Raw genomic sequence first — 13,155 nt, 5'->3', positions numbered from 1 at the left:
AATCCCGAGATATCTCGTCTATCTTGATCCGCTTTATTTTAGAAAACATCTCGGGTTCTTTACACGCTCTCATTTCGGCATTGACGAGCCCAGCTAGATCTGTACAACAGTCTTTCCCTGACAGCATGTTTTTCTTCCCCCTTCTATCAATCAACTGCCAGTGGGCGGAGTCAGTTTTTGTTCAAAGTTCGATAACAGAAGGGGAAAGAGACGATGTTTCTCTTTTCCCTTCGAGGTAGTATAGGATTGATGCGCATAGCATAAATAACAGAATAACAGAAAACGCTATTTTTCCCTTATCATTGTTTTCTTTATTATCGTTTTATTTATCACCTATATGTCTAATGCGGTTTATTCAAATTTATCGCCAACAGCTTGTACTCGAAGGGGTTAATATGTTATTCATTTTTTAATAACATTTTTTGGAGAAAGAAATGAAAAAAAACATAGAGAATGTACAACTACAGATAGCTTTCAGCACCGAATGTTCTAGACGGCCGGCGCCTCCGTTTGAATAACAATCATCTTGAAAGTTTGATCTAAAATCGTTTTATCGTTAGAAGTAATCTTGTCTACCAATTTCATTTATCAAAAATATCTCTCTTTCTTCCAAGAAGTGCAATCACTGAGAAAAAAAAAATTGCTTATGTCCAATATCAAGTGCTTTGTTCTTCAGTGAAGTGTATTTATTTGTCTTGATAACGACAATCAACAAAATGTGGTAGAATCTTTTGATTAATCAAATCATCTGATGACTGACTTATTATTGGTATAAAACGATATTTCTATCAATTTTTCGTTCTTGTTTTCCATGTTCCGAAGGCTATTTTTTTAAAATAAAAACAGTTTGTCGATATCTTTTTACAACTGGCGCGTTTGTGATTCTGCACACTGCGCAGTGTACTCGCTTCGGCAGTACATATACCAAAATTGGGACGATACAGAGAAGATTAGCACCTGCGCTGGCATCCATTGAACACACACATAATTTTATATAACATTAGCAGTGTATGTGCGTTCCTGAGCTAAGTTTTCAGGGGCTATCTATTTACCCTTTCAACGGTTTTTAAAATTGATCTGATCCGCATTATATATAACTGCCACAGTAGAAATCACTAAACCTTCTAGAAATTGCGACCTATATTCAAGAAGAAAATTTTTTTGGCTTTTCACGTCGTGTATGTGCTGAAAGTGTGAGAAGATCGGACAGCCTGCGCCCTCAAACCACGAGTGATTGTAAGGTGGGGGAGACAAGTAAATGGGGAGACTATTTTGGAAAAAGTTTGGATAACACGTGAATCATGGTAAAATCGTCAATGATTACATACGCCGGTTTGAGCGTGGCTCCTCATGAACGTTTTCCATAATTTTCTAAAATATGAAAAAAATGTACAGGGTGTCCGTCAAGTCCTAATGCGGCCTTTATCTCACCAACCGTTGTTGATTGCATTACCGTTGTAGAGGTTCCAGTTCAAAAAATGATGAAAATGTGTTCAGAAACCGCTCTGTACCAGTTTCGAGAGTGAAAAAAATATATAGTGTGTCATAAAATAAAAAAAATCTAAATTTTTATACGGTTACCCTGTCCTCTAATTTTCAATTAGAAATTTGTTTTGCTCGGTTTCTCCCGAGTCCAACAAAAAATTCCTTGTTTCTAAGTGCAATATTCAGTGAAATATTTGAATTCAAAAATCGGTTAAAAGTTGGGCAACATCATAAATGAGGGAAAGGAGCGTTTTCCATTAGATAATGCTGTTTTTTTTTCCTAACTTTTCCCCAATTTTGGAATTCAAATATCTCAGCGAATATTGCATTTAGAAAAGTGGAATTTTTTGTAAGCCTCACAAGAGACAGGGTAACAATTTTTTAATTGGGAGGTTAAAAGACGGGAAAAGTTAGTATAAATTTTAGATATTTTATTTTATGACACACTGTATTTTCACTCTTGAAAATGGTCCAGAGTGATTCCAGAAAACATTTTGAGCATTTTTTAAAATTCAAATCATATTTCTACAAAGAACGTTTGATGAGATAATGACTACATTAGTACATCCTGTATACACAACGCTATTAAAGACAAATTAACATAGGATGAACGACTGCTGATGCGTTTCGGCCCCTAATGGGTGCCGTTGCCAAAGATAAACAAGTGTAGTGTTGACATCTGAGAATCCCTAATGAAGCGATGAGTCTTCCGCTGGAAAACTGCGACAGAGAACCAGGAGAGGTCCACTGAACTTGTTGCTTACCTTTGACAACGGCGCCAGTGCCGTCTTAACGCCTGGGTTCACCCGGGCACGGCCCGGGGGCCTCAAGAGTAAAGGGGCCTCACGAAAATGAGATCTAGTTAAAATTTTCTGGAGAATTTATCTGGTAGGGCCTCAGAAAAACCACTTGGCCCGGGGGTCCGTGATGCTTATAAGTCGGTCCTGCACCCCATCAGGTGTTGTTTATTTTGCATTTATTTGTCCTCGATAATGTTATCTAGTATGTATTTCTTCATATAAATTGAGGCAAAGAGTTATTTTTCTTCATTTTCTTAAATAGTCTCACTAATTTACGAATTTTGCCATCACTCATTGCATATTGTACTACGCATAAAACACAGCATAAGGGAGATGGGGGGGGGGAAACAGATATATGGGGGAGGGCTTGGGACCATTTGTTGGATGCAAATTCACGCAGGATCACCACTAAGGGAGGGTCTGGTGTCCCGGGTGCCGAGTTTATTGTCTTTTTGCTTTAAAAACTACATGGAGGGGGTACCAAAATTGATACTGGTCCCTGGTAACATGATAAATTTTTGATTCTAGATGTGGCCCTGAGTTCACGCCTATTGTGGTCAGGAAGCGTATAACTCTCGTAATTATCTGGGTGTGGGAGCTTGATCTTCTCACACTTTTCCAACACACATTGTGGACGTGATTCAAATGGCGTCTGTTTGTATGTAAGGGATTATGTGCGTGCTCAAAACGAAACTTATACAGAAAATGGCCCTCGTGCTATCGAAATCCACACAACCTAAAACTTTTAAAAATTTGTATGTAATTTCACTTATTTTATGCGAATTCTTTTGATTAATAACTAGTTTAGAGAAAATATTATAATGGCAATGCACGTATTCTTTACACTGTTTCATTACCAGGCATTATATCCATTATTTGTAGAAATCTTTCATTATCTAAAATGCGTGATAAAAGGCGAAACAAGGCCATGCGCATAAATTACTTTTTTTGCTAACTATATGTATTTTTCAAACTTTTTCCAGTTTATTTTGAATTCAGCTATGAGTGTGTTTGGGGTAAGACTGGCATTTTTGTTTTTAATTTTTCCACATTATAATTACATTTTGCTACAACGTAATTATAATGCTCTTTTTTTCAATGAGTCGTAAGAGTTCATTATCGTTTATCAAAATTTTTCTGCAAAGAAGAGAAAAAGCGAGATGACAACCATGCATTTGAAGCTAGAAAAAAAAAACCAGGCGTTTCCGAAATTTGCTCAAACCATAACTCATTGTTCCCTAGATACGTAGCAAGTATGCTTATCGAAATGTGGAAATGCATGAAAATTGGATTCCGTGTCTCATTTGCTTACTTCGCCCTTCCAATGTCAACTTATCTCGTTTTAATCATGTGTCATCAGTGATTATTTTAAGGAGGAGATATGTTATTTGCGTATCAAAATGAGAGAGAGAGGATACAAAGATCACAACGATTTTTTCCCATTTGCCTAAGATAAGCATAATCAATCCAGAGAGGCAATCAATAGCTGACTGGAAGAGCTAAACAGATAAACTTAGGTTCAATTAGTATTCGGGCACCTCCCCTCAACTTTTCTCGAATATTTGCAAAGAGATTTTTACGTCAACCCACACAGAAACCACGAGTGACTCAAATGCGATGTCTGGTCAGTGTGGTGGATGTGATGACATGTTTCCCAGTCTCTCTATCTCATGCAATTTGTTCTGGAGTGGACAAATAAAAATGAATTCTTTTCGTTGCGTTTCAGAAGTATGTCACACACTGAATATTGATCTATACAGTTTTACTCTGACTAGTTACATGAGATGCTTGTGATCCGAAATCAAGAGTCATACTTTTATGAATGTTCAGAATTTTATCTAAGGCTGGCATTATACACTATAAAAGTATTAGAAAAGTTCTTTTTATAAAACGTGAAAAACGCAACTAATAAGCGTATCGGTTACATTCGCTCGAATGTAACCAACAGGCTTATTGGTTGTATTTTTTCCAGTTTTGTAAAACATCTTTTATCAAACTTTTATAGTGTAATCCGGCTTTTGTACAGTCAAACACTATTGTAATGATACTTCGGCTATAACGTCAATTATTGGCGGTTCGAACCGATTTCCACATAGAGCAGTGGTTCTCAATATTTTTCACCCGCGACCCACTTACCTAATTCATGGCTTATCTGCGGCTCCCCAGAATAGTTTAATATATATACATAATAACTTGAACGTATAGATACACTTATAAAAAAATCACTTCAAAGCGTACACAAAGGCCCACAATTCAATATCTCCAGCTCATCGCGACGCCCCTGACAGCCGTGACGCACACTTTGAGAAAAACCGCCACAGAGAATAATGTTAACGAACCTTACTTATAACGTCGATAGCTTATCACTTCCAGGAAATACTTGCCGTTGTTCTTAACGTTGAAAAAAAAAAGATTTGTTACATATTTTTGACTCTCCGACCTGCTTATTGACATGACAACAATACCAGACGTTTCCGTATTTTGCCCTTCCCGACTTTTTTTTAAAATCAAAATGTCCTGTTTTTCCACCGAGATAATCTCGCTTTAACACCTAATCTTTACTAGAATCTTGAATGAAAATAATTTGCATTTTATGAATTGAGTTATAACGAAAAAATTCGACTATATATATTCATCTCAAATATTTGACAAGTTAATTTTTCTCCGTAATACATTTTAGCAGACTTACTGTAGCGCGGTATTTTCGCCAGGGTTATTTACAGGGTTGGGAATTAAAATTTTTAACAGGTTAATCACAAAAATTTTTAATTAATGAATCGGCTGATAAAGTGCTGTTTACAGTGGAGACAACAAAAAAATTTTGGTCATATCTTCTAAAACTTCCATCAAACCCAATTTGAAACTGAAATCATTACCAGTTTTCGTCAAACAAATCAAAATAAATTACGAACTTCAATAAAAATTTTAATCGGATTGATCGATTCGATTAACTCACCTACAAATTTTAACTGCGACTAACAACTGATCTGTTAACCTGCCCGATTAATCGGATCAACCCTAGTTATTTATAAGCAATATTTGGCGATATTTCGTACATAGGCGGAGATAAAATTCTAAGTCTGAGGGGAGAGGGACACGGTCATTATTGCTAGAGGGTACGACGATGATGATGTCAATTCATATATACATATATACATTAGATCAGTCGACTCCACCTTTGACGCTGGGTGGGGGGGGGCAGCGTATCTCTGTTCGTGATTTCGCAACATGTTTGGTCAGACTCTACAATGTTTCGTATTAATATTGTCCTAATTTCCTTTATTTTTCTCGATAAAATTGGATACACTTATCCAGTGGTTTTCAAACTTTTACGACCCGTCGGGCTCTTACCGAGTCATCGTTTATCCGAGGCTTCCCAGAACGGTCTAGGAAGGGGAGAGGCCCTTTTAAAATACTGAGCAAGAGCACATTATTGTCTCCAGTTCCTCGCGAAGCGAATAGTAGACACGACGCTCATTTTGAGAAACACTCTGCCCCAATCATAAAAAAAATAAAAACGTCATAAAAACGGTATTTGATTGCATCTAGTTACAGTTTTTGTCAAAAAAGGTCTTCAAAACGTCAACATCGGTTTTGTAATTACAAAGTTTCGTGGAATCTTTGATGTCGTTATAATCGAGTTTGTCTGAAGAAAGTGGTCAGTTTTTGGTTTTCTTCGATTTCTGCTTACAAGAAAATACATTGCACAGAATAGTAAATTACCACAGTCGCTGCGGCTTTGACTTTTTTAAAGCACCGGAGTTTTTTCTTGTGTGGAATGAGCTTTTTCTCGTACGTTTCAAGCTCATAAATTGAGTATTTGCTCGAAAGTTAGAGCATTTTTAACGAGTAATTTTGCTCTTAGATTTCTCGCAAATCCAGACACTCATAACGGAAAGTGCCCAAATACCAACCCCCCCCCCCCAAGCAAAATCGTTAATCCTGAAAATTTGTCTAGAGTTAAAAATAATTAAAAAACTGATTTAAGTAACTCCACTACATACATAACAAAGCAACTGCGTCACTGCAAGTAGCCAACTGAATGCTTCTGAAGAGATTCCTGGCACTTTCGCAAGATTGCAGCTCTGTACATGCAAATTATAAACGGGGACGAATTTAGGGCAGGGGGACGGATTTCGGGCACTTTCCCCCTATAACTCGAGAAACCATTATACTGTGTTTCAGAATGAATATTTTTCTGGAGAGCAATGTCATAAAAAACTTGTTTTTTTCGAGTTTTATTAGTTACGATCTGAAAATAATGCATCGTATGATGATGGCAGTGTTTTTTCTCATCTTACGAAATTGCGAGATCATTTTACCACTTATCGCAGAGACGAAAATCAGATAACTTAATCGGTTTACTGATCGATTTATTATTTTTTTATTTGGAAAATGTCAATGATTTCTAGATACGACAGATGATAAAAAAGTAAAACTACTTGTGTGTGTGTATGAAAACTAGTCTGGAGAGAGTATAAGCATCAAAGTTATCAAAACCTCTTTATCGTTAACAAATAATAAAAGGAAAAACATCGTCGAGACAGTGGCTTCCAATTATACTAAATCACTCATCGCATCAAATAGTTGGAAAAATGCATAATCAAGTTTCTTTTTACATGCGAAAATGTCATCAAGTTCAATAGTATTTCTAGCACAAAACTGTTATCTTTCGTTTTATATATGTATGTAAATATATAACGCAAGTCTATCTGTACCAATAATCTTACAGATCTAGATTTCCAAGAATTTTAATCAATCTGTTGACTAATAGAATCTAGAAAAAGCTTCTATTTTGTTCGTGAAAAAAATGTCACGTTTTTTTTCTTTCGGTACATTAAAATGAAAATGTAAAAATTGGATAACATATGGATATAAAGGTTATCAGAGTATAAGCTTCTTTTTTATTCATCGCGAATAGAAAATAACTTCGGAATTGTTCGAAATAAATCCTCGTATTATAGAAATCGGTTAAAGATGAAATTGATGGAGTCCATATTGATCGTTTCTAATCCATGACAAAATATAGAGTCAAATCCGACTTTAGTTCTTGATCAAATTCCTGGTTCAAAATTTTACTTTATCCCTTTCAGACCCGAGCATTCATTTTTTTAGAATTTTCGAGATGTTTTTGCATTTTTGAAAAAATACATTAAAAACATAAATATCATAAATGTATTTTTTCAATTTGTTTGTGAAGAAACAATTCACTTCGTTTGAATTTTTTCAGCCGAAATTGTCCAAGGTATATTCATGTTCACCTACAATTTTTTTCAGAATTTTATTGCTAAATTTCACGTAATAAATTGAACATTTAACGGAGGCACTTTCTCCTGGGAGCTATTATAAAACCCCCTGAAAGTTCAACTTGAAGTGCTGCCCTCTGATGAAAAAGCCCCCAAAGCTTATATACAGGGTGATTATAAAAAAACTATCCCGACATATGGGCCCCTAACTATCATACCATTCACAGAAACTGAATGAAATTTTGGCATAAGGTATTTTGATGTATGCGCTCAAGAATGATATGGAAAACAACAGTGTCACTCTAACAGTTACGGTTACAGTGAGAAAATTTCGAAAATATCAAATGGCAACACCAAGTTTTTTGTATTGGAATGTGATCTCCATTGTGAAAAACCCTAAATAGCGTTCGAATGGCAACTGTAGCATGAAAATCACCGGCGGTAGATAGGCTAAAAGTGAGGACAACCAATAAGGACAGAGAAGCAGCATAAAATAAAGCATTTTATTGTGTTTCACACATGACCTTGTGGAGGACTAATCAGGCTGGGATCTCAGCCGAAGAAACGGTGTGACGAATGAAACGAACATTAATGCTCTGGTGCACGGCAAAGTCCTTTTTACTTTTTCCTTGCCTAGCTCCGGGGATTTTCGTGCTACAGGTGCCATTCCAACGCTATTTAGTATTTTTCAGTATGGAGATCGCATTCCAATACAAAAAACTTGGTGTTGCCATTTGATATTTTCGAAAATTTCTCACTGTAACCGTAACTGTTAGAGTGACACTGTTGTTTTCCATATCATTCTTGAGCGCATACCTCAAAATACCTTATGCCAAAATTTCATTCAGTTTCTGTGAATGGTATGATAGTTAGGGGCCCATATGTCGGGATAGTTTTTTTATAATCACCCCGTATATATATATATATATATATATATATATATTCATCATATTTCTAACTCAAAACTTACCCATTCTTTGAAGTCAGGGCTTAACTGAGATTGAAAAAAAAAATTATACAGTGAAAAAAGCAACCCACACATTTGTGCATGTGGAGGGGGTCTGAAAGGGTTAAGGGGGTCTCCAACCTTTTAAAATGGCAAAAAACTTTCGCTAGTAGAATAAGCGAATATAAAGAATAATATATCATTTTAAACTTTTGCGGTCCTATGTAGAGGTGGAATCAATATCACGTAAAATCTGTACTTCAATTCAACCGATATTATAACAAAAATTTTTGATTTGACATTAAAATTTAAAGTATTGTATCAATTTTTGTTGGGTTTCTCCAAACGGCATTTGAACGAGGCTTCCTTTAAAAATAATTTAAGTAACAGAGCCCCACGGTAAAACCAATCGGGTTGCAGATAAATACAAATACAAATACAACGCCACAACAGGCAAATTGCCCAACGAGGTGGCTGACTTAAGAACATCATGGATCCCCGAGCCCCTACCTACTACTGCTACACCACACATGCACCCCCCCCCCGCGGAACCCCCCAACGAATCGGTACGTGCGGGAATGTGCGTGTACGTGTAGTGCAACCTGACGTAAAGTTTGTTTCTGTGTAATGCTTGTTATGTGTAGTGCTGTCATCTGCCCCCAGTTTTACTAACTATGAGTGAAGTGTTATGGTTGAATGATTTACCGTTGTAGGACTGTTGCTCTCTGTGGCGAGACTTTTTAACGGGGAGATCGGCTCGCATTTGCGCCTTGAAGTTGGGAACCACAGAAAACCAACTTCAGCCGACCACCACTGTGGGGTTCGAACCCGGATCCTCGCATCATGAGTCCGGCACTATAACCAGAACAATCTTGGTTTCACTGTCGTTTCCTAGATTGAAGGGCTTAGGCAGCTGCTTACCTTCCAGTTTGCACCATGGGCGGATTCTCTGTCTCTCCTCTACCACCCCTCTTTTTAGTTGCAGAGAAGCACTTTCATCGAGCTTCATTTTAATACGGATTCTGGTCCGGTACTTATGTGAAATTTATTTCCCAAATGTCCCATGTTTGTGTTATGGGTATCCTTCTCTTCACGCGAGAACACTTTATGAGGTTTTTCATGACGATCATTTTGCACACCAATTAATCGCGTAAAAATCTCGCAATAGAGTGTGGTTCCCGTGGTCCTTCTGCTATGCACATTTCACGATAGATAGCAGGACTACGTCAACCATGCCCTATCTATCGTGAAATGTGCATAGCAGGACCACGGGAACCACACCCTATCTATCGCGAGATGTACGTAGTAGAAGGACTACGTCAACCATACCCTATGTACATCGCGTCATATATAGATTATGGTTCACGTGGTCCGTCTGCTATGAACATCTCGTGATAGAGTATGAATCTGGTGGTCGATTATTTGATTATTTTTGTGGCACCATGGTCATCTTCTGCGCACTAGGGCTAATTAAACAGGGATCCAATTTATTGCCGATTCCGAACGGCAGCGTTTGATATTTTGTTTTTTTTATTTACCGAGGGTTGGTGTGCTAACTCCTTGCGGTAGCAATCTTTTTCTGTGGTCATGTTGTCCCGTATCTATTGTACCTCCACGTCAGGAAAGTTTCTGACTAGGACGAATCAGGTATCTCACTCGTGACGCCTCTAAAAATCGTTTGATACTTTAGGCAAGTATCTCATCTCCCTGGGCTACCACGCCCTTCTCGTGATAATTCTGCTACATACATTTGTGATAAATATCGAGTATGGTTCCCGTGTGTCCATCTGCTATGTAAATCTCGCGATATATAGCGTGTTGTTCTCGTGGTCCTTCTTCTGTGAACATCTCGCGATAATGCTTCTGGTGTGCCCCTGGCCCACCCCAATGGTATACAGGTTAAGTTCTGTAGATTTCACGCCGCCATCCCTCTCAATATAAATCTGGCAGGGCGAGACGGAAATAATTTCCGAATCAGAGCCAGCGGAGGAAGAATCGGGGGGGGGGGGCAGTGCCGTCTTAACGCATGGGCCCACCCGGGCACGGCCCGGGGGCCTCAAGAGAAGAGGGGCCTCACAAAAATGAGATCCGGTTGAAATTTTCTAGAATTCACCAGGTAGGGCCTCAGAAAAACCACTTGGCCCGGGGGCCCACGATGCTCTTAAGACGGCCTTGGGGGGGGGGATACATCTCGCGATAAAGCGTGGTTCTTCTGCTATACACATCTCATGATAGATTATGGTTCACGTGCCTTTTGCTATGTACATCTCGCAATAGATAGATTATGGTTCCTGTGGTTCTTCTGCTTGTACATCTCGTGATAGTGTATGGTTCTCGTAGTTATATTCTGCTTTGTACATCTAGCGATAGGTTACTGTCTTCCTGCTCCTTCTGCTATATTTACATCTCTCGATAGATAGAGTATAGTTCTCGTGGTCCTATTCACCGTATCGTATTCGCTTTGTGCTCCATTCAATCGTATGGAGGTTTCAATTTAAAAAAAAAAAATTGCATTTAAATTATCGATCTTTTCACGGAACACAGTTTGGGAACTCCGGCTTTAAAGAAACAAATTGTTTGGCTGTAATTGGCAACTTCAGTTGAATTTGACCATTTTTTTCTGTGCAATTGGGCATTTTTACTTGCCTTTGAGAGGCAGTTAGTTTTGCTTCAATTGGCAACTTAACTTACATTTGATGATTTTTTGTGATATTCCGTATAATGGGCGATATTCCATTAGATCCCGATTGTCCGTATTTTTGTGAAAAAATATGGTCAGCCTAAGCTTTTATCATGTTGTGTGTAATGATACTTTTCTATCGGAACAACTTTCGAGGGACGGATGAAACTTATTGGCGTGCCACATTTGGCCTGCGGGCCGGAGGTCGTGTTTTTCTGCTCTATAATAACCAGCCCAACTCATATACCGTTAACCCTCTGTTTACGAACTTAATTCGTACCTAAAGTCCGTTCACAAATCGAAATAATTTTTCCCATAGGAATCAGTGTAAAATTTATTGATAAATTCTTGGGACTCCGAAGATTTCTAGTGTGAACTTTTAAAACAGCTCCTGAGCATAACGAATGGTTATCATCAAACCAACACCGAAAAAATTACCATAATTTGAGAGATGAAATGCAAACGGATTGAAAACGATGACAGGTCAAAGACTGGTTTCGTGAATATGAATCATCTATAATCTCAGTGTCAAAGCCTTCAAAATCTTCGTTTGCAACACTATCTGGCCACAAAATATACTCCAAGCTAAGTTGATGGTCTGTAAGACACTTGCTGTTAAGCTTTGTAAATAACTATGCAATGTAGGATGATGAAATAATGTTTCCAGAAATTACAGACTGTGTTAGTTCTATGTTAGATATTATTGCAAAACATCTTTGATAAAGTTTTTTTTTCCCAGAGTTTATAAAGTTTAAAACGACCGGTTGTTCCATGGGCTGGATAAGAGGAGCCGTATTTGGTAACGGGAATTTCAATCTGATGAAATATATTTTTCAACCAAATTCTATAGAAAAATAATTGTTATCTCAGATTTCTGAAATATGTTCCAGGATTTAAGCCATTTTGTGTGTTCGTAAATCAAGATTGGTTCGTAAACCGAATTGTTTGCATACTAAGGTGTTCGTAAACCGAGGGTTGACTGTATATTATTATAAAATATTCTATATATGCTGTCGAACTTAGTTAATTTGAGGTCCAAAGTCAGTGGGAGAAGGTTCCAATTATCAAAAACTCGAATTAAATCTATCCTGGATCTGTAAAATGGCTAAAAATTGCAACTTTATCATCAACATTCACATACGATAATAATTACCAATGATTAAAATTTTATCATCAGTTACGAAATGGTTTCCCAATTTTAAGTAATTTATAATATAATAATTGATCTTAGCTGCTACATTATTTCACTGTTCTGGAATCAGCATCACTGTAGAATTTCTTGACCATGTTCAAAACCTGATTTACGGAAACAGTTCATGATCATCCGTTACGAAACTGTTTCCCAATTTTTGCTTATCATTCTTTTATGTGCGATCAAGGAAATATACTTTCATTAACTTCATTAACATATTACAATCTGAACTTCAAATACTCTTAACGACGACAAAAAGATTCAGGTTTTAAATGTCGCATCTTGATATATGTTGAAAAGCATAATCGGTATTAAGTGGTACACAGTCTCGATGTGTGCACTCCAGCTGAAGAATGCTAAAATGGGAGTAGTAGAGAAATGTGACTTTTTTTACTAATGGGCATTAAATTATCAACAACAACAAAAAAGAGTAGAGAAAAACCGAATTTCCAAACTTTTATTAGTCTTTAAAAATTTGTTGTTTAACCCTTACAGGGTTAATTCTCATTCCCGAGATATCCCGTCAAACTTGATCTGCTTTATTTTGGTCAACCCAAAATACAACGGGTTCTTAAAATGCTTTTATTTATAATGTGGCAGTTATAACTGCGTATCAGAAAAATTTTAAAAGCAGCTTAAAGAGTTAACAACTTGATCGAGAAAAGCAAAATCTGGGGTCTTGTAGAATTTTTCCAAACTAAATTTGCTCATGTAAAAATCAGGATTTTTTCCCTTCAAATTCGAGTTATCCAAAAAATTCGAAAAAGTTCAAATTAATCAAGAAATTTTAACATTAAATTAGGTAA

General features: G+C 37.1%; 1 protein-coding gene and 1 pseudogene across 1 annotated transcript in view; both read left to right on the top strand.

Moving 5' to 3' along the window:
- The window catches only part of LOC149085010 (rho-related BTB domain-containing protein 1-like), an 87,995-nt gene that overhangs the window by 3,707 nt on the left and 71,133 nt on the right, over positions 1-13,155 (top strand). The gene's annotated exons all lie outside the window — the stretch shown is intronic.
- Positions 901-992, top strand: LOC149085011 (U6 spliceosomal RNA; annotated as a pseudogene).

The sequence above is a fragment of the Pholcus phalangioides genome, unplaced genomic scaffold (assembly GCF_987345545.1).
Source record: "Pholcus phalangioides strain wild (caught in Gottingen) unplaced genomic scaffold, Ppha-v1.0 ptg000007l_1, whole genome shotgun sequence".
NCBI lineage: Eukaryota > Metazoa > Arthropoda > Arachnida > Araneae > Pholcidae > Pholcus > Pholcus phalangioides.
The sequence above is the reverse complement of the archived record's forward strand: the minus strand, read 5'-3'. Positions and strand labels throughout refer to the sequence as shown.